The following is a 19,493-nucleotide window of genomic DNA, read 5'->3' on the forward strand; positions in this document are numbered from 1 at the left end:
CTCAAATTAGGTGAGTAGAAAGAAACCAGCGTGGCAGTCAGATGATTCACACAGGTGTGACATACTCTTTGTTAAATATTAATATTTTTATACCATTTGGGAAATGACTATTGCCCCCGATATCCCCAAGTCCCACCCTTGTCATCCTGGTCATCCTAGCTGCAATGCCAGCTTTATAAGATTTAAGCTTCCAAACAGGTGTGAATCAGCTTCTATTTTTGCTATTCTATTCCATTGACCTAATTCTCTCCACAAAAAACACACTGCTGTAATTAACTATAGGTTTGTAATAAATCTTGATATCAGCTAGGCTAAGTCCTCCTACTTTGTTTTTCTTCAGAAGTGTCTCAGCTATTCATGGCCCTTTGTTATTCTGTTTATGTATTTTTTATGTTTATCAATGTACTTTGTTTTAGGTATCTATTGCTATAGAACAAATTATTCCATTAGTGGCTGGAAACAACTCATACTTATCTCACAGTTTTTGTGGGTCAGGAATCCTGGAGTGGCTTAGCTGGGGGCCTCTGGCTCAGGGTCTCTCATGCTCAAGCTGTGGGCAAAAGCTGGATAGTCATCTCAAAACTTGACCTGGGGAGGAGTCACCTTCAATTTCCCTCGAGCGGCTGTTGACAAGCCTCAGAAGATCCATGTCCAAGTTCGGTCACTCCGGCCTCTCCACAGGGCTGCCTGGAGACGTAGAAGCTGGCTTCCTCCAGAGTAAGCAATCCAGAGAGAGTGAGAGCCAGCACCTGAGGCAGAAGCCACAGAAGTGACATCCCGTCATGTCTTCCATATTCTATCCATCAGAAAAGAGTCATTAAGTCCAGTCCACCCCAAGGGGAGGGGATCACACAAGATATGAGGAAGCGGGGATCATTGGCAGCCATCTTAGAGGCTGTCTACTACAATTTATTTTAACTGTAAATTTTTAAAATAGAAAATACCTTCTCATAGTTAAAAATTTTACATGTACCAGAGGCCATATAGTAAGAAGTGTCCCTCACACCTCATTTGTCAAATTCTATGAAAAATATTACTGAAATTTTGACTGTAATTGCATTGAATCTAGAGATTTGAGAATTGGTATTTTTGTGATATTGAGTCTTTCTCTCTCCATGAAAAGATGAAGTGTCTTTTGCCTAGATCTTGTTAATATCTTTCAGTATATTGTCATAATATTTTTAATTTATTTAGGTCTTATTAATATCGTTCAATAGATTACCATAATCTTCTCTTTAACGATTCTGCACAGATTTATTTCTAGTACTTTATTTTTGTTGCCATTGTAAATAACACCTTTTAAATATATATATTTTCTGACTACTTGTTGCTGATTGTATATATGCAATTGACTCATATATTGACATATATCCAGCACCTTTGCTAAACTCTCTTATTAATTCAAAAGAAATTGTCAGTGTATCTTCTATGTGGATAATTTTGTCAACCTCAGTGATGACAGTTTTGTTTCTTCCTTTCCAAATTGTATACCTTTTATTTATTTTTCTTCTTTTACTGTGTTGGTTAGGGCTGACAGTGAACTACCATTTTGTTTCTGATTTTAAAGGGAATGTTTTGACATGTCATGATTTAAATAAATCTTATGTAGTTCTTTTGTAGATACCACTTAGCAGATCAAAGATGTTCTTTTTTATTTCTAGTTTACTGAGATATTTTAAAATAGTTAATGGACTAGGAATTTTAATTATTCTTTTATTTTCCATATATTAAGATGATTATATCATTTTCTTCTTTAATCTGTTAATATGGTGATTTTCTATTATTGAATTAACTTCATAATTAGGAAACCATCTTAGTAATGATGTATATTTCATTGGATTTTATTTGCCTATTATTTCCTTTAGAATTTTTGTATCTATATTAGTGAATGAGATTGTCCTGTAATTGACCTTTTTCATACCATCATTGTCTGGTTTTGATAATGAGGTTTAATAGCCTCATAAAATAAGGTGGGAATATTCTCTCTTTTCTTATTTCCTAGAAAATTTTGTAGAAATACCTGTTATTTAAATATTTGAAAGTATATGAAAGAATTTGCTTGTAAAATCATCTGACCCTAGCATTCTCTTTGTGAGAAGATTTTAAACTTACACTGATTAAAATTATTTTATGGTAATGTGACTATTCAGGCTTTCTCTTTTCTGTTGATTTTGATATGTTATATTTTTTCAAGTAATTTGCCCATTTCATCTAATCTTTTAATGGATTGGCATAAGTTGTATATAATATCCCATTATCTTTTTAAGTTCTTCTGCATCTGAAGTTACATCCTCCTTTTTTATTTATTTATAATATAGGTTTTTTGATGCCTATCTCATTTTTTAATCAATCTTACCGGACATTGAGCAATTTTGTCACTTCACAAAAACCCAACTTAGTTGATTCTCCTTGCTTTCTATTTCATTTATTTCTTTCATTTCTATGTTTATCCTGATTATTTCTTTTTCTCCACTTCTGACTTTATTGCTATTTTTAGTTTCTTTTTTACTGAAGTATAATTTACATACAATGTTATGTTAATTTCAGATGTACAACATAGTGATTTGACATTTATATACATTATGAGATGATCACCATTGTAAGTCTAGTTACCATCTGTCACCATTTAAAGTTATTACAATATTATTGACTATATTCCCTATCCTGTATATTAAATCCCCATGACTTATTTACTTTATATCTGGAAGTTTGTGCCTCTTAATGCCCTTCACCTATTTTGCCCATCTTCCCTCCATCTCCATCTCAGTTTGTTCTCTCTATGAATCTGTTTCTGTTTTGTTTTATTTATTAATTTGTTTTGTTTTTTTAGATACCACATATAAGTGATATATGGTATTTGCCTTTCTCTGTCTGACTCATTTCAATTAGCATAATACCCTTTAGGTCTATTCATGTTTTCACAAATGTTTATAATGGCTGACTAATATTTCATTATTTTATATACATGTACCATATCTTCTTTATCCATTCACCTATTGATGGACACTTAGGTTGTTTTCATATCTTTGCTATTGTAAATAATGGTGCAATAAACATAGCATTGCATACTAGCATTTTCATTTTCTTCAAATAAATTAGCATTTTCAAATTAGCATTTTCATTTTCTTTTTCAAATTATCATTTTCATTTTCTTCAAATAAATACCCAGAAGTGGAATTGCTGGATCATATGATAGTTCTATTTTTAATTTTTGAGGAATCTCCATATTGTTTTCCATAGTGGCTGCACCAATTTCCATTCTCACCAACAGTGAATGAGGGTTCATTTTTCTCCACATCCTCTCCAACACTTGTTTTTTGTTTTTGTCTTTTTGATAGCAGCCATTCTCACAGCTGTGAGGTGATATCTCATTGTGATTTTGATATGCATTTCCCTGATGATTAATAATGTTGAGGACCTTTTCATGTACCTGTTGGCCAGCTGTATGTCTTCTTTGGAAAAATTTCTGTTCAGGTTTTTGACAATTTTTTTAATTGGATTGTTTGGGTTTTTTGATATTAAGTTGTATAAGTTCTTTATATATTCCAGATATTAACCTCTTATCAGACATGTGATTTGCAAATATTTTCTCCCATTCATGAGGTTGCCTCTTTGTTTTGCTGCTGGTTTCCTTTGCTTAAAAAAAAAATTCAGTTTGATGTAGTCCCATTGCTTATTTTTGCTTTTGTTGCCCTTGCCTAAGGAGATAGATCCCCAAAAATATGCTAAGACCAAAGTCAAAGATCTGACTGCCTATGTTTTCTTCTAGAAGTTTAGTAGTTTCTGGTTTTCCATTCAAGTCTTTATTCCATTTTGAGTTAATTTTTGTATATGGTGTAAAATAGTGGTCCAGATTCATTCCTTTGCATGTAGCTATCCTATTTTCCCAACATCATTTATTGAAGAGACTATATTTTCCCCATTGTATAGTCTTACCACCTTTGCTGTAGATTAATTTTCCATATGTGAATGGGTTTATTTCTGTTGTACTGATCTGTGTCTGCTTTTATGCCAGTGCCATACTGTTTTGATTACTATAGTTTTGCAGTATAGTTCAAAGTCAGGGAGTGTGATACCTCCAATTTTGTACTTTTTTCTCAAGATTGCCTTAGCAATTCAGAGTCTTTTGTGGTTCCATACAAATTTTAGGTCTATTTGTGTTTTTTCTATGAAAAATGCAGTTGGTATCTTGATAGGGATTGCATTGAATCTTTATATTGCTTTTGGTAGTATAGGCATTTTAACAATATTAATTCTTCCAATCCATGAGAACAGTATAAATTTCCAACTATTTTTGTCATCTTTAATTTTTTTCATCAATGCCATAGCTTTCAGAGTACAGGTCTTTCACCTCCTTGGTTAAATTTACTCTGAGGTATTTAAATTGGTGCAATTGTAAGTGGAATTGTTTTCTTAATTTCTATTTTTGAGAGTTCATTGTTAGTGTATACAAATGCAACAGATTTCTGTATGCTAATCTGTATCCTGCAACTGTGCTGAATTCATTTATTAGTTCCAATAGTTTTTGGTGGAGTCTTTAGGGTTTCCTGTTTATAGTATCATGTCATCTGCAAATATTGACAGTTTTACTTCTTTCTTTCCAATTTGGATGTCGTTTCTTTTTCTTGTCTGACTGCTGTGTCTAGGACTTCTATAATAAAAGTGGTGAGAGTGGGCATCTTTGTCTTGTTTCTGACCTTACAGGAAATGCTTTTAGCTTTTTGTCATTGAGTATGATGTTAGTCATTGATCGTTGAGTGCGGCCTTTATTTTGTTGCAGTATGTTCCCACTATACCCACTTTGTTAAGAGTTTTTATCATGAATTATGTTAAATTTTGACAAATGCTTTTTCTGCATCTATTGAGATGATCAATGATATTTATCGTTTGTTTTGTTAATATTGTGTATTATGTTGATTCATTTGTGGTTGTTGAACCATTCTTGCATTCCTGGAATAAATCCCACTTGATCATGATGTATGATCCTTTTAATGTACTGTTAAATTCTGTTTGCTAATATTTTGTTGAGGATTTTTGTACCTATGGCCTGTAATTTTCTCTGTGTGTGGTGTCCGTCTGCTTTTGCTATCACGGTAATTCTGGCCTCATGGAATGATTTTGAAACTGTTCCCTCCTCTTCAATTATTTTTAGAATAGTTTGAGAAGCATAGGTATTAACTCTTCTTTAAATGTTTGGTAGAATTCACCTGTGAAGCCATCTGCTCCTGGACTTTTGATTATTGGGATTTTTTGAGTTACTGACTCAGTTTCATTACTAGTAATTGGTCTATTTAGATTTTCTGTCTCTTCCTGATTCAGTCTTGGTAGGTTGTATGTTTCCAGGAATTTATTCATTTCTTCTAGGTTTTCCAATTTGTTGGTGTATAACTGCTCATAGTAGTCTCTTATGATACTTTGTTTTTCTATGGTATAAACTGTAACTTTTCATCTTTCATTTCTGATTTTATTTGGGCTCTGACTCTTTTTTCTTGATAAGTCTGGCCAGAGGTTTGAAAATTTTGCTTATCTTTTCAAAGAACAAGCTTTTAGTTCTATTGATCTTTTCTAGTTTTTTTAGTCTCTGTTTTTTATTTCCACTCTGACTTTTTTTATTTCCTTCCTTCTGCTAACTTTGGGCTTTGTTTATTCTTTTTTTTTCTAGTCCCCTTAGGGGTAAGGTTAGATTTTTTGAGATTTTTCATGCTTCTTGAGGTCAGCCTGTATTGCTATAAACTTCCCTCTTAGAACTGCTTTTGCTGCATCCCATAGGTTTTGGAAGGGTATATTTTCTCTTCTTGTTTGTTTCAAAGTTATTTTAATTTCCTCCTGATTTCTTCATTGACCATTAATTGTCTAGTAGCATATTGTTTAGACTCCACATATTTTTATTTCATCCAGTTTTCTTTTTGTAGTTGATTTCTAGTTTCTACCATTGTAATTGGAAAAGATTCTTGATGTGATTTCAATCTTCTTCAATTTACTGAGACTTGTTTTGTGGCCTAACTTGTGATCTCTTCTGGAGAATGTTTCCTGTGGACTCGAAAAGAATGTGTATTCTGCTGATTGGGGATGGAATGTTCTGTATGTATCTATTAAGTCTATCTAGTCTAATATGGCACTTAAGGCCAGTGTTTTCTTAGTGATTTTCTGTCTGGATCCATTACCATAAGTGGGGTACTAAAGTCTCCACTATTACTGTCAATTTATCTTTTTTATTTCTGTTAATATTTGCTCTATATATTTAGGTGCTCCTATGTTGGGTGCATAAATGTTTACAAGTGTTATATTCTCTTGTTGGATTGTCATAATTATGTAATGTCCTTTGTCTCTCTGTTGCTATTTTTAATTTAATTTTTGAGTTGTAGTGTTAGCTTATTAATCTTCAATCATTCTTTTCTAATACAAATATTTAAGTACTGCTTTATCTGCATTCCAAAAACTTAATATGTAATATTTTCATTTTCAATCAATTATAAGTATTTCCCAAATTTCATTATGATCTTTATTTGACCCGTGAGTTATTTAGCCTTTACATTTTCAAATGTATGCTGTGGTTTAGTAATCTTTCTGTAAAATATTTCTAACTTAATTGCATTGTTATCACAGAACATAGTCTGCATGATAAGAATTCTCTAAAATTTGATGAGTCTAAATTTTGTTTAGTTTTCATAAATGTTCAATGAATGCTCGAAAAGAATGGTTTTCTCTAATTGTTTGGTGTGGGAGTCAATATATCAAGTTTGTTGATAGTGGTGGGCAAATGTCCTTTATTCTAAGTTATTGATTGTTCTGCTTGATTTATCAATTGCTGAGAATTGTTTTCATATTGGTTATAATAATGGTGGATTTTTCTCTTTTTCTTATAGTTTTTAGTATTTACTTCATATGTTTTGAAGGTATGTACTTATGTGCATGGGTGTTTTGAACTGTTATTCCAAGGGAATTCAACCTTTTACCATTATATAGTGGATATTTTTATTTCTAGTAGTGATTCTTGTCTTAAAGTCTTGTTTTGTCTGAAGTTCCCATAACCATACCAATTTACTTTTCATTATTTTTTTCTGGTATATCTTCTTCCAGCATTTTACTTTCAATTTTTATATCCTTATATTTTGGTCAAGTCTCTTATAAACAACATGGAGTTAGATCTTTTTTTAACACAGTCAGACAAACTTAACCTTCTAACTGAAAAGTTTAGTTCATTGATATTTACTGAGATTGTTGATGTATTGAATTTCTCTTTACCACCTTACTTTTGCCCTTTTATTTGCCCTGATTTTTTTGTTTATATTTTTCATTGTCATCTTTTGGATTGCTTAAGGTTTTTGTTATTTTTCTTTTTTTAACCTTTATTCATTTGGAAGTTTACACTGTATTTCTATTATTTCAGTAGCTGTTTAGAAATTTTAACATATAAACATATTAAAGTCTAAAATGCTTTAATATTAGTTGTTCCAACTTACATGCTATTATCAGGAAATATTTTACTTGTATTCAAAATTGTTTTCATATTCCACAAATGAAACATTATTATTGTCATTGTTGTTTTAAATATTGTTTTATACAATAAATATTTATCTAGATTTACCCACATGTTCACTCCTTTCTTCACTATCCTCTCTTTCTTCCTTCTCAGACCTTCCCTCTGGGATCATTTTCATTCTTCTTGAAGTGTATTCTTCAGTAGTTACTCTACTGATGGTAATAAACACCATATTTGATGGTAAACAGTTTTTTGTTTTCCGAGAATGTCTTCATTATACTCACATTCTTAAAAGACAGTTTTGCTGTGTGTTTACATTTATTTTCTCTCAGACTTTGAAAACAGTATAACACTATATGCTATTTTTCATTTTTGTCTTTAATTGTTATTTGTTTCTAATCTGCTTTTTCTCTCTGACTACTCATTAAATTTCTTTTCCTTTGTTATTTTGCAGCTTCACTGCAATGTAACTAGATATATAGATATAGATATAGATATAGATATAGATATAATGTTTGCATCTTTCCTGCTTGGAACTTAGTGATTCCTAAATCATAGGATGTGTGTCTTTTATCAGTTTTGGAAATTTTTCACTGTTATCTCTTAGAATATTATCCATTTTTCATTTTCATGGCCACTCCTTCTGTAACCCTGATTACATGTATGTTGGATATTTGCTTTCATTTTATGATCCATGATTTTTGATGTCTCCTTCATGGTTACCGTATCTTTGACATTGGTATGCATCTGGTCATTTCTGTAGGGTCATCCTATAATTCAGTCCTTCTCTTGAGTTGTATGGAATCTGCTTTTAAAACTAACTGAGTTTATTTCAATTATGCTTTTCAAGTCTATAATTTCTTCTTCAAATGTGCCTTATCAACACTGAGAGTCTCTAAACTCATACTTTCAGTACTGTTTTATGTTCCTTTAAACTTATAAAATATGCTCTTTTTCTATTATATATTTGAATATTTGAATATCATAAGTCTTTGTATGTTTGATATTTGTTTATTTGTTTCAACTATTGGGTATTTCTGCTGATTCTCAGCCATGTTTCTTGTTCCCACATCTGTTTTGTAATGTTTAACTGTTGAGTTGTTTATCTGATATACTTTTATCTGAATGAATTCTTAGAGGCATGAAGTTGAGAGTTCTTTCACCCACATAAGATTTATACCTGCTTATGGAATCCACCTTTAAACCTATTATTTTCTAATAATTTTGTTTTAAGATAAAATAAGCAAATTTCCCATGTAAATTAGGATTTACCTCTAGTTCACTGTTCACTGAAGATGTGGCCCTTTTTGTTAGGTAGGGTCTTGGCTTCACATGCAGGTGTTTTATGTGACTCCTTACATTATATGGACACCAATATTTGTTCCCTGCTACCTATGAGGCCATTAAAACATAATCTCTGGATCACCAGAAATCCACAGGTGCCCAGAAAGCAGTCATGGACTTTTCTCCCAGGATTTATGCTTTTGCTTCATGTTTGAGTGCTGGGGATTTCCTTACTCTGTTGCCAGCTCAACCATGTAATGAATAGTTTTTCCAAACACTTTATATAGTATCTGGGATTATTCTGTAGTGTAAGGCTTTGCAGAATATCAAGTTTGTAAAACTTCCAGAAATGGAAACCTAATTTATTCTTTTTAAATTTTGCCTAAATTAGAACAGTTCCTTTTTTAGATGACTAAGTCATTTTCTATTAAAAATTCCTTATAATAAAAATATGTTTCTGTAAAACAGAGAATTACAAAAACTTCATAGAAAGAGAATATTGCTGAAAATTTTACCACTTCCCCAAAATATTCATGTATTAGGTTAAACCATTCAAAATAGTCCTTCTATAGGTCAAAACTAACTTTACATGGTTCAAATAAATATTTCCTTCCAGTGTTTTTTTCAATAACTGTGTTATATAGTTAAAATAATAATTTATATATAATCTTATATATATTTTCCCTTTGTAGAAACATTTCCCCATTAAACTTCTCACAATAGCTTGCTTATACAATACTTATATACATGATATTTAGCCTAATTGTTTTAATCATTTCCATATTTTCAGACATTTAAATTGTTTCCACATTTTTATATAGCTAATACTATCGTGAACATCTTTATGCCTAGAGCAATTTTCTGAATTTTGTATTTTCTCTTAGAATGGAGAAATGGAAATGAAATTGCTGATTTAGAAGCTTAAAGTTTTTAAGAATTTTATTATCTACCAGCAAATTACACTCCCACTTGCAGATGTAAAATATCAGAATAGAATATTTGGAGTCTCTCTCAGTTTCCAATTTGGTATTTCAACACCTTATTAGAAAAGTCATGTGATGCTTTAGCTCTAACCTACATCTCACCTATTGCGATGTGTTCTCATTTTCATATTATCTGTTCTTGGTTTAAATATCTCCCAGATACTCACCCATTTTGTGTAATTACTGAAAGAATCTCATCCAACTTCCCTTAGGAATTTTTTCAAAAGTACTATAAAAGTCAAATTACTTAAATCTACCTAAATTAACTCTTCAAAGAGGTATGCCAATTCTCACCAAAGGCCTAAAATTTAGTTCCAAGCAAGTGTCGAGATTTCATTTCATTTCCATTTGTGGAAACACCATTTTGTTCCTCTCTCCCAAATTCTTCTCTATGTAACAAAAAAGGCAATAACTCACACATTTTTTTCTCACTAGATTGTTTCAATAACAATAATAAGAGCTACTTTTTATTGGGCGCCTAATCTATGCCAAGAATCATGTTAGGCACTTTACATGATCTCTAATTCCCATAATAAACTTGCAAAGTATCATCATGCCCTCTTGATATTTGAGGAAAACTGAGTCTCAGAGAGGTTAAAGACCCATGGAAAATAAAGGGTGGGATCAGAGTTGAAGTGGATTTGGCCAAAGTCAAGCCTTCCTCTACAGAAATATAAACACACACACACTAGTCAAAGTTATGGCTCAAAAAAGCAGGAGAGGGGGGTCTCTTTTGTGCAGCACACCAGATGTCTTGGGGCAACAAAAGGAGTCATGGACATAATGGTTCACCCTTTATGTCATAGATAATCTAAAGCCACTATAAAGAAACCTAGCTAACCAACCTTGTTAAGTAGCTGCTGAGAAACAAAAAAAACAGTTGAGAAAATGAATGCATAGTCTGAAGATGGTTTTCCCTGTGGCTTAGTTTAATCAGCTAACACCCAAGAACAGCACGGCTAAGCTAGTTTTTTCATTCAATGCCATATTCAAGCGATGTTTCACAGCTTTAATAGCCCTGTCAACATTCATTAGGGAATCAGTGCAGCCCTCCAGAATCCTGCCATAAAAACACAGTGGCTTTTTAAAATTAGAGTTATGCAACCTTCAGCACACCCCAACTCTATGTTGAGTTGATGTGTCTCACTCTCACCTTAAGCTCACCAAGATTCAGACGAGTCCAAGGGAAGCAGAGAGGGGTCAACATGGGCCCAGATGAACAAATGTATTTTCATAGGTTTCACAGTAAGCTTTTAACTCTTGATGCCATGGCTTTTTAAAAAATGAATAAATTATGGTAGGAAAATCTAACTCTCACCAACATGACAGTTGTTAGGTAATCTATATGCTGGACAGAAGTTCTGTGAAACATAGAAAAGTAGATGTAAATTCAAGATTCTGGTGGCATCAAGGTTGCTATATGCATGTATACCTGCACAGAGAATGTTATTCAGGCAGGAAATTGGGAGTCTAATTTAATTTGTTTTATTATTTTTTTTTAAATGATATTATTTACCAAAAGTCTTGCATCCATGTTATTTTTAAAAATATAATGAGTCGGGCTTCCCTGGTGGCGCAGTGGTTGAGAATCTGCCTGCCAATGCAGGGGACACGGGTTCAAGCCCTGGTCTGGGAAGATCCCACATGCCACGGAGCAACTAGGCCCGTGAGCCACAACTACTGAGCCTGCGCGTCTGGAGCTTATGCTCCGCAACAAGAGAGGCCGCGATAGTGAGAGGCCCGCGCACCGCGATGAAGAGTGGCCCCCGCTTGCCGCAACTAGAGAAAGCCCTCACACAGAAACGAAGACCCAACACAGCCATAAATAAATAAATAAATAAATATATAATGAGTCTTCTATGATTATCATCCCTGGTTTTTGAATGGATCTGTGTACTCACTGAAAATCTATAGCTGGAGGTATTAGGAAAGAGGAGGGTATTCAACAGTAAAGTATAGACACTTGCTGCTTTTCCTAAAAATCGGATTGCAGAATCCTAGATACTTTGCTATTAAAACCACAATACATTGGGCTTCCCTGGTGGTGCAATGGTTAAGAATTTGCCTGCTAGTGCAGGGGGCACGGGTTCTAGCCCTGGTCCGGGAAGATCCCACATGCCACGGAGCAGCTAAGCCCGTGTGCCACAGCTACTGAGCCTGTGCTCTAGAGCCCATAAGCCACAACTACTGAGCCCACGAGCCACAACTACTGAAGCCCATGTGCCTAGAGCCCTGTGCTCTGCAACAAGAGAAGCCACCGCAATGAGAAGCCCGCGCACCACAATGAAGAGTAGCCCCTGCTCACGAAGACTAGAGAAAGCCCATGCACAGCAACAAAGACCCAATGCATCCAAAAATAAATAAATAAAATAAATAAATTTGTAAAAAAAAAAAAACCATAAAACCACAATACATTATGGTGATGGTCACTTCTGGGTTTGAAGCTTCCATTGTCCATGAATTAAATGGAAAAAGTTTGTTCTTTTTATTTTTGCAATTCACTACTCAGGAGCTGTATTCAAAAATAAATAGCTCTAGGCAACTATAGGAAGAAAACTTCCAGTTGAACTGATATGAAACCCATTTGCTAAATACGGGGGTAAATTAAGTTTTTAAATTATACAATTTAAAAATAAATAGCTCTTACAATGGCAAGAAATAGAAAAATGCATACTCTGAATCTCCACCTATTAGCGGTCTTTTTGCCACAGCTCTCATTTTCTCTAAGATTAAATAATATGTTAAACATGATTTGATTTTTTTAAGTGTATATTTACTATAAATCAATTATCTTGAATTTGATCTCAAATTTAATTTTTCTTCAAATAAACATATACAGCATCAAGTAGTATAGATATGAAAAAAAAAAAACTTTCCTCACTTACTCTACTCAGAGTATGCCAATCATGAAATCAAAATTCTGTTTCATTTTTTAAAATAAACCAAAACTTTTTATAAAATGTTGCTTTCCAAAAATTCATGTACAAATTTTGACCTCATTTTTGTAATTTTCCTTGGCAAAATTTCTGGAATAAATTAATCAAATGCAACCCTCCACAGGAAAACACTTCTAAAAAATAACTTCCTCCACTGAAATGGAGTCTACAGAATAACAAGTGACTTCTCCACTTGACAATGTAAAATTTAATGCTTATTTGCCAAAATATTCATTTTTATTGATAAAAGGAGACTTTGATTGGCAATTCATTAGATATGTGAAATAATTTATTTCCTGTTATATCCCAAATATTCAGGTACAAATATATCTGAATATCTAGAATAGATGCATTGGAAAGAGAAGAGAAAATCTGGGGTCATATTTTTATTCAGGGTAGTAATCTAAGAATATTCCTACCTTTTGATAAATTAGCTTTGAGGCCAAAGTGGAATAAAACAGGTAAGGAAATTAAACTTGTCAAATTTTTTGTAATCGTTGTAATGGGAAGTAACATCTCATAAATTTGTCTAGGAAGAAAATTCTGACCTCCTGTAATAAAGTCAATATGTGCAGAGAAATGGCATGAGTGTCAAATTAAGGGTTGATCTGTCTTCCCTGGAAGAAATACCAGGCCACCTTTGGTCAAGGACTAACTTCATAAATGAGTCTAGCAGGTAGTTACCTAACCTGTATGTTCTGAAAACTCTAGCAATGCTGCCTTTCTCAAAACATCTTTCCAGTGTCTGTTACTGGTACCTGAAATTCCACCATTAGAAGATTATTATCCTCCTTTCATGTTTTGTCCCATGCTAAAATGTAAATACTACAGAGAATAATAATATGAAGCTTATCAGTCATTTCTGTCTTCATGGTGATGAGTTGTTAATTGAAGAGATAAATAAAGTTTGAAATAATCATCTGTCATGGGAAAGGAAACGCTAGTAAAGAGAGAAGGCCCTGGAAGATTCTGGAAGGCACTGGGAATTATGGGAGGTCACGGGGAGAGAGGGGAAGGCAATTTTTTTAAACTTTTTATTTTATATTGGAGTATAGTTGATTAACAATGTTGTGTTGGTTTCAGGTGTACAGCAAAGTGATTCAGCTATACATATACATGAATCTATTCTTTTTCAACTTCTTTTCCCATTTAGATTATTACATAATATTGACCAGAGTTCCCTGTACTATACAGTAGGTCCTTGTCAGTTATCAATTTTAAATATAGGGAAGGCAATTAAGCCAATGGAAGCTTCACAGTTTCTAATTAAATGGAGTTATAATCCTCCTGGGGCATAGCTGCATGGGGGGAAATGTTGCTGGTTGGGTCAAACTCTGCTTCTAAGAGCTAGGAAAATAACACAAGTAAGGTCTTTTGAAACAGAAAATAAAGTATAAAATAGCTAAGAAAACAAACCATCTTTTGATTTGAAAATATAATCCTCAAAGAGTCAGGATCTACAGACATCTGTAACTGCAGCATTTCTTTTTCTGTGTCTACAACATGGTTAGAAGGCAAGAAACCCAGCAGCAACTCTTTCAGAGGAGGGTCCAAGGGAACATAACATAAGTATTTCTCTAAGTGTGTTCCATGGAATACTTAAGTGGATAGATGCTAGAGTGATGAGTGGGAGGGAGTTCTTTAGATAAGTAAGTTTGAGAAAAGCTTTATACCATAGGTCTCTCTTAAAGGGTTAAAACATGTGTATGGCAGAGACTATTGCATGTTCATGAAAATCCATCTCCTTGTTCTCCAGATCACATTTCCCAGCATTCATTTGCAGTTAGGTGTGGCCATGTGCTGGGTTCCAGACAATTGGATGTGCTTTCTGGGTAGAAGTCATGTGTTCTACTCTCTGGATTGGCCCATAAAACCTCCCATGCACCATCTTCCTTGCTCTTTGCTCCTTCCAAATGTCTGGAATGGAATAAATCTGGGGTGATTTGAGGACCTCTTCGTTGAGGATGATGAAATTGATGGACAGTGAGTGGCTTTATGAATTACCTTTTGGAGGCAGCCACCTAATCAAGAGCTCTACTGTTGGACCACATCATGAGCCAGAAATATATCTTATAATGTTAAGCCACTGAGATTTCAGTATTTTTTCCTATTACAACACTTTAGGTATTTATCCTAACTAATAAAATGCTTTGCATCTTAAACGTTTGAAAGGTATTGCAGTTAAAAAATCATATTTACTTTTATTAAACCCAATTTTTTCCACTGATTTAATCACAGTATCTTTATGGTTTTGTTTTGTTTTTACTTTAACAACTATTAGCTAGTAAAACTACTAGTTTTTTTATTGGGGAAAAACTATGTCTTTCTTTAGGGAAGACTCACTAAGCCTTTCTTCACTCCCTCTAGCCTTCTAGAAGTTTATTCTAGCTAGAAGAGAAGTTTATTCTAGGTAGAAGAGGAGAGGACTAAGAAACAAACTATGGCCAGGATTATGGGGATGTACAGCACCAGGGATTTTAATTATAAACTCACCCACAGAGCCATGTTAGATATTCCAATGCAGAATTAACTAGATGAGTGCAGAGAACAGAGGCATATGGTCTCTGAGGAAGCATCTCAGAGACAGCCTCTCCCACAACTGGGAGCTGGGCCTGGCCCAGGGGAGCTTTGCCCTCATCCACGAGGACTTTGGTGTCAAAGAGACCTTCTTCAAATTCTCCAAGAGGGAAGTGACTGACCCCTTTTGACCCTGTTCTCATCAAGGTGAAAATTTTCCACCTGGACAAGTACAAAGAAGTCAAGGTGCCCATGATGTACTGGGCAGGCAAGTTTGCCTCCACAGTTGATAAGAATTTTCGTTGCCACATCCTCAAACTGCCTTACTGAGGAAATGCCACCATGCTGGTGGTCCTCATGGAGAAGATGGGTGACCATCTTGCCCTTGAAGACTACCTGACCACAGATCCGGTGAACACACATCCCCAAAACATGAAAACCAGAAAAATGGAAGTTTTCTTTCCAAAGTTCAAATTAGATCAGAAGTATGAGGTACATCTACAGGGACTGAGGAATACGTAAAACACAGCATGGAAAGGCGATCAGCACAATCCAGGTGGTGGGGAATAATTTGCAAGAGAAAAATAATCCATTTCTTTGACAAATTAGTTATAAGGGAAAAAAGGAAGTGGGAGTGGTCTACATATTGAAAAAGCCTTAAGAAATATATCTGCCATTTGCAATGTGTCGTCTTTATCTAGACCATGATTCAAACAAACTATAGTGAAATATGACATTTGTGAGAGAATAATTTAACAGTGGATACTATTAAGTATTCTTAATAATATCTGACAATTGTATTGAATTTATGATCATAAAAAGTCTTTAGGGACTTCCCTGGTGGCACAATGGTTAAGATTCCGTGCTCCCAATGCAGGTTCCCGGGTTCAATCCCTGGTCAGGGAACTAGATCCCGCCTGCAGCAACTAAGAGTTCGCATGCCACAACTAAGGAGCCAGCGAGCTGCAACTAAGAAGCCCGCCTGCCACAACTAAGACCCAGTGCAACCAAATAAATAAATATATATATATATATATATATATATATATATATATATATAATTTAAAAAAAGAGTCTTTATCTTCTAAAAAAGGATGAGGTACATGAACTGCTGAAGGAGATGGGAATCAGCAGAATCTTCTCACCGTGGGCTGACCTGAGTGAACTCTCAGTTACTGTGAGAAATATTAAAATAACCAAGGTTTTACAAAGAGCAATGATTGAGGTTAGTAAGGAACTGAAGCAGTGGTGGGAAACCTGTCAGAAATCACTGCTTATTCCATGCCTCCCATCATCAAAGTGGACCGACCATTTCATTTCATGATCTGTGAAGAAACCTCTAGAATGCTGCTATTTCTGGGCAGGATGGTGAATCCAACTCTCCTGTGACCTATGACATGCGTGAGTATTTAGAACTATAGCAAATGTTGAATCCGAGGTGTTTGAACCTACACAGGACAGTGGCACTGGGTGTCGAAAAGAGAGAGTGTCCCCCCTTGTCCTCAAATGCTAGTTTGAGTCGTTCTGAGATAAATCTGCGTATTAAATTCAAACTTATTTTAAGGAGAAAAAAATAAAGTAAAAGGAGGGGAAAAAGCGAGAATCATATATAGAAGCTAAGGATTAGTGAGAAGAGACAAGTGTGGCGACAAGGTTCTAATTTTTTTTAATTTTGCCTTACTTTCCTCTTTTCATATAAGGAATCATTATACAGGAATAGTAATTACTAATAATGGCCTTGCTCAGTTACTTTAATAAAAATACCTATTGTGATCTTGTATCTAGTAGGACTCTATCAGAATGAGCAACTCAAATGAAGGCGATTTATTGGTCTCAGAGGCAGGACAAACCTTAGTACTGGTTTGCTCCAACTGCTCTATGATGTCCTCAAGGACAGGCCTTTTGGCCTTGCTGTTCTTCCTCCTGTGATATTAGCAGCATTTTCAGTTTACTTTCCATTGTGGTAGCAAGAACTGCAGTGGTTCTAGGGTTTGCATCCGTACATCAGAGGAGAACTTATTTCCCCCAAGAAAACTTCACCCACATTTTGTTGATCTAATGTAGGTCAACACCCCTTCTTTTTTTTTCTTTTTTAACATCTTTATTGGAGTATAATTGCTTTACAATGCTGTGTTAGTTTCTGCTTTATAACAAAGTGAATCAGTTATATATATACATATGTCCCCATATCTCTGCCCTCTTGCATCTCCCTCCCTCCCACCCTCCAAATCCCACCCCTCTAGGTGGTCACAAAGCACCGAGCTGATCTCCCTGTGCTATGTGGCTGCTTCCCACTAGCTATCTATTTTACGTTTGGTAGTGTATATATGTCCATGCAACTCTCTCACTTTGTCCCAGCTTACCATTCCCCCTCCCCGTATCCTCAAGTCCATTTTCTAGTAGGTCTGTGTCTTTATTCTTGTCTTGCCCCTAGGTTCTTCATGACCATTTTTTTTTTTTTTTAGATTCCATATATATGTGTTAGCATACGGTATTTGTTTTTCTCTTTCTGACTTACTTCACTCTGTAGGACAGACTCTAGGTCCATCCACCTCACTACAAATAACTCAATTTCATTTCTTTTTATGGCTGAGTAATATTCCATTGTATATATGTGCCACATCTTCTTTATCCATTCATCTGTTGATGGGCACTTAGATTGCTTCCATGTCCTGGCTATTGTAAATAGAGCTGCAATGAACATTGTGGTACATGACTCTTTTTGAATTATGGTTTTCTCAGGGTATATGCCCAGTAGTGGGATTGCTGGGTCGTATGGTAGTTCTATTTGGAGTTTTTTAAGGAACCTCCGTACTGTTCTCCATAGTGGCTGTATCAATTTACATTCCCACCAACAGTGCAAGAGGGTTCCCTTTTCTCCACACCCTCTCCAGCATTTATTGTTTGTAGATTTTTTGATGATGGCCATTCTGACCGAACACCCCTTCTTGTACCTGCACAAATTCCAGTGTTTGGGAAAATGCCATATACTGATAGACTTGTGTTTGCATAACCTGGACCAGTCACTATGGCAAAAGGGACCATCTGATTAAATTACACAAGTCAGGCCCCTCACTTGTAGCTGGTGGTAGGTTAAATCCTTCCCCACACCATATGGCTGTCCCACAACAGGGGAGAGGTGGAATTATTGATGAAGGGACAGTCACAGATCAAATTTTGAATAAATTATATAATAATAAGAGTTAACACTTACACACCAGACACTTACTATATACCAGGCACTATTCTAAGTGTTTAAATATAAAATAAAAATATGATTAACTCATTAAATTAGTTAACTCACAGCAACACCATAAAATAGGCACTATATTAACCTCACTTTACAAATGAGGAAACTGAGGCATAGGCAGGTTTTTTTTTTGTTTTGTTTTGTTTTGTTTTTGCCCAAAATCAAAGCACGTAGGTAACAGAGCTTGGCTTTGATTCTAGACAGTCAAGATTTACATATACACATGTAAATATACAGTTAATAATATGTATAAATACATTTATACTTTTACACACACATATATACTTATACACATATTTATACCACATACACACACTCACTGACTCACACACACTCACATATTGGATAAGTCCAGCTCTTCAGATCTTATGATTATAACAAAGGTGCCATCTGGTGTTAGAACCCTCTAATTGCAGAAAAAGCACCCAAGTGGAAATGAAGAGCCTCAAACAATAGAAACTTAACTTCAAAGTAGTCTAAAATCCTAACATCAGAGCTCTGCCTCTCTCTTTGAGGCATCCTTATCATGCCTGAAAACACATTTAACCTTTCAGTGTTGCTTCCAGCTGGCCCTGCATACTTATTCTCTATATGACCTGTGAAAACCACTCCTGAATGAGAATCATTTCATTCTCATGTCCATGGAAAGAGCATAACATGGAATTTTTAAATTTGGGGATAAAATGAGTTGTCCTATATTACACACCAAGTCCTCCCATCTTTAACACCCAGTCCAGCCCTGTGCATACATCTGCCTGTCCCAAGTGGCTGACTTTGGAGGCAACATGGTACTTTTCTTCCTCTTCCAGTTAGTGGATAAAATGTGATGACTGCAAATCTTTCCCAGGATATGGGAGTACATTGTGGCAGAATCCCTGTTTAATTTCTCTAACTGCTTTGTTAAACTTGGGACTTGATATTGGTCTGACATAGTGAGGGAGCTCTCCAGGGATGATACCTTGGATGGAAACCCAACCCTGTGTTTTCTCTTCTCTTTCAGTACAATTAATTCTAGATTTTTGAAACTACTTCCATAATTA

The 19,493-nt window shown here is 34.8% G+C and overlaps 1 pseudogene; it reads left to right on the forward strand.

Moving 5' to 3' along the window:
* Nucleotides 1-15,220: 15,220 nt before the first annotated feature.
* On the forward strand, nt 15,221-16,592 carry LOC132351727 (protein Z-dependent protease inhibitor-like; annotated as a pseudogene).
* The last annotated feature ends 2,901 nt before the right edge of the window (nt 16,593-19,493 follow it).

The sequence above is a fragment of the Balaenoptera ricei genome, chromosome 17 (assembly GCF_028023285.1).
Source record: "Balaenoptera ricei isolate mBalRic1 chromosome 17, mBalRic1.hap2, whole genome shotgun sequence".
In the NCBI taxonomy this organism is placed as follows: Eukaryota; Metazoa; Chordata; class Mammalia; order Artiodactyla; family Balaenopteridae; genus Balaenoptera; species Balaenoptera ricei.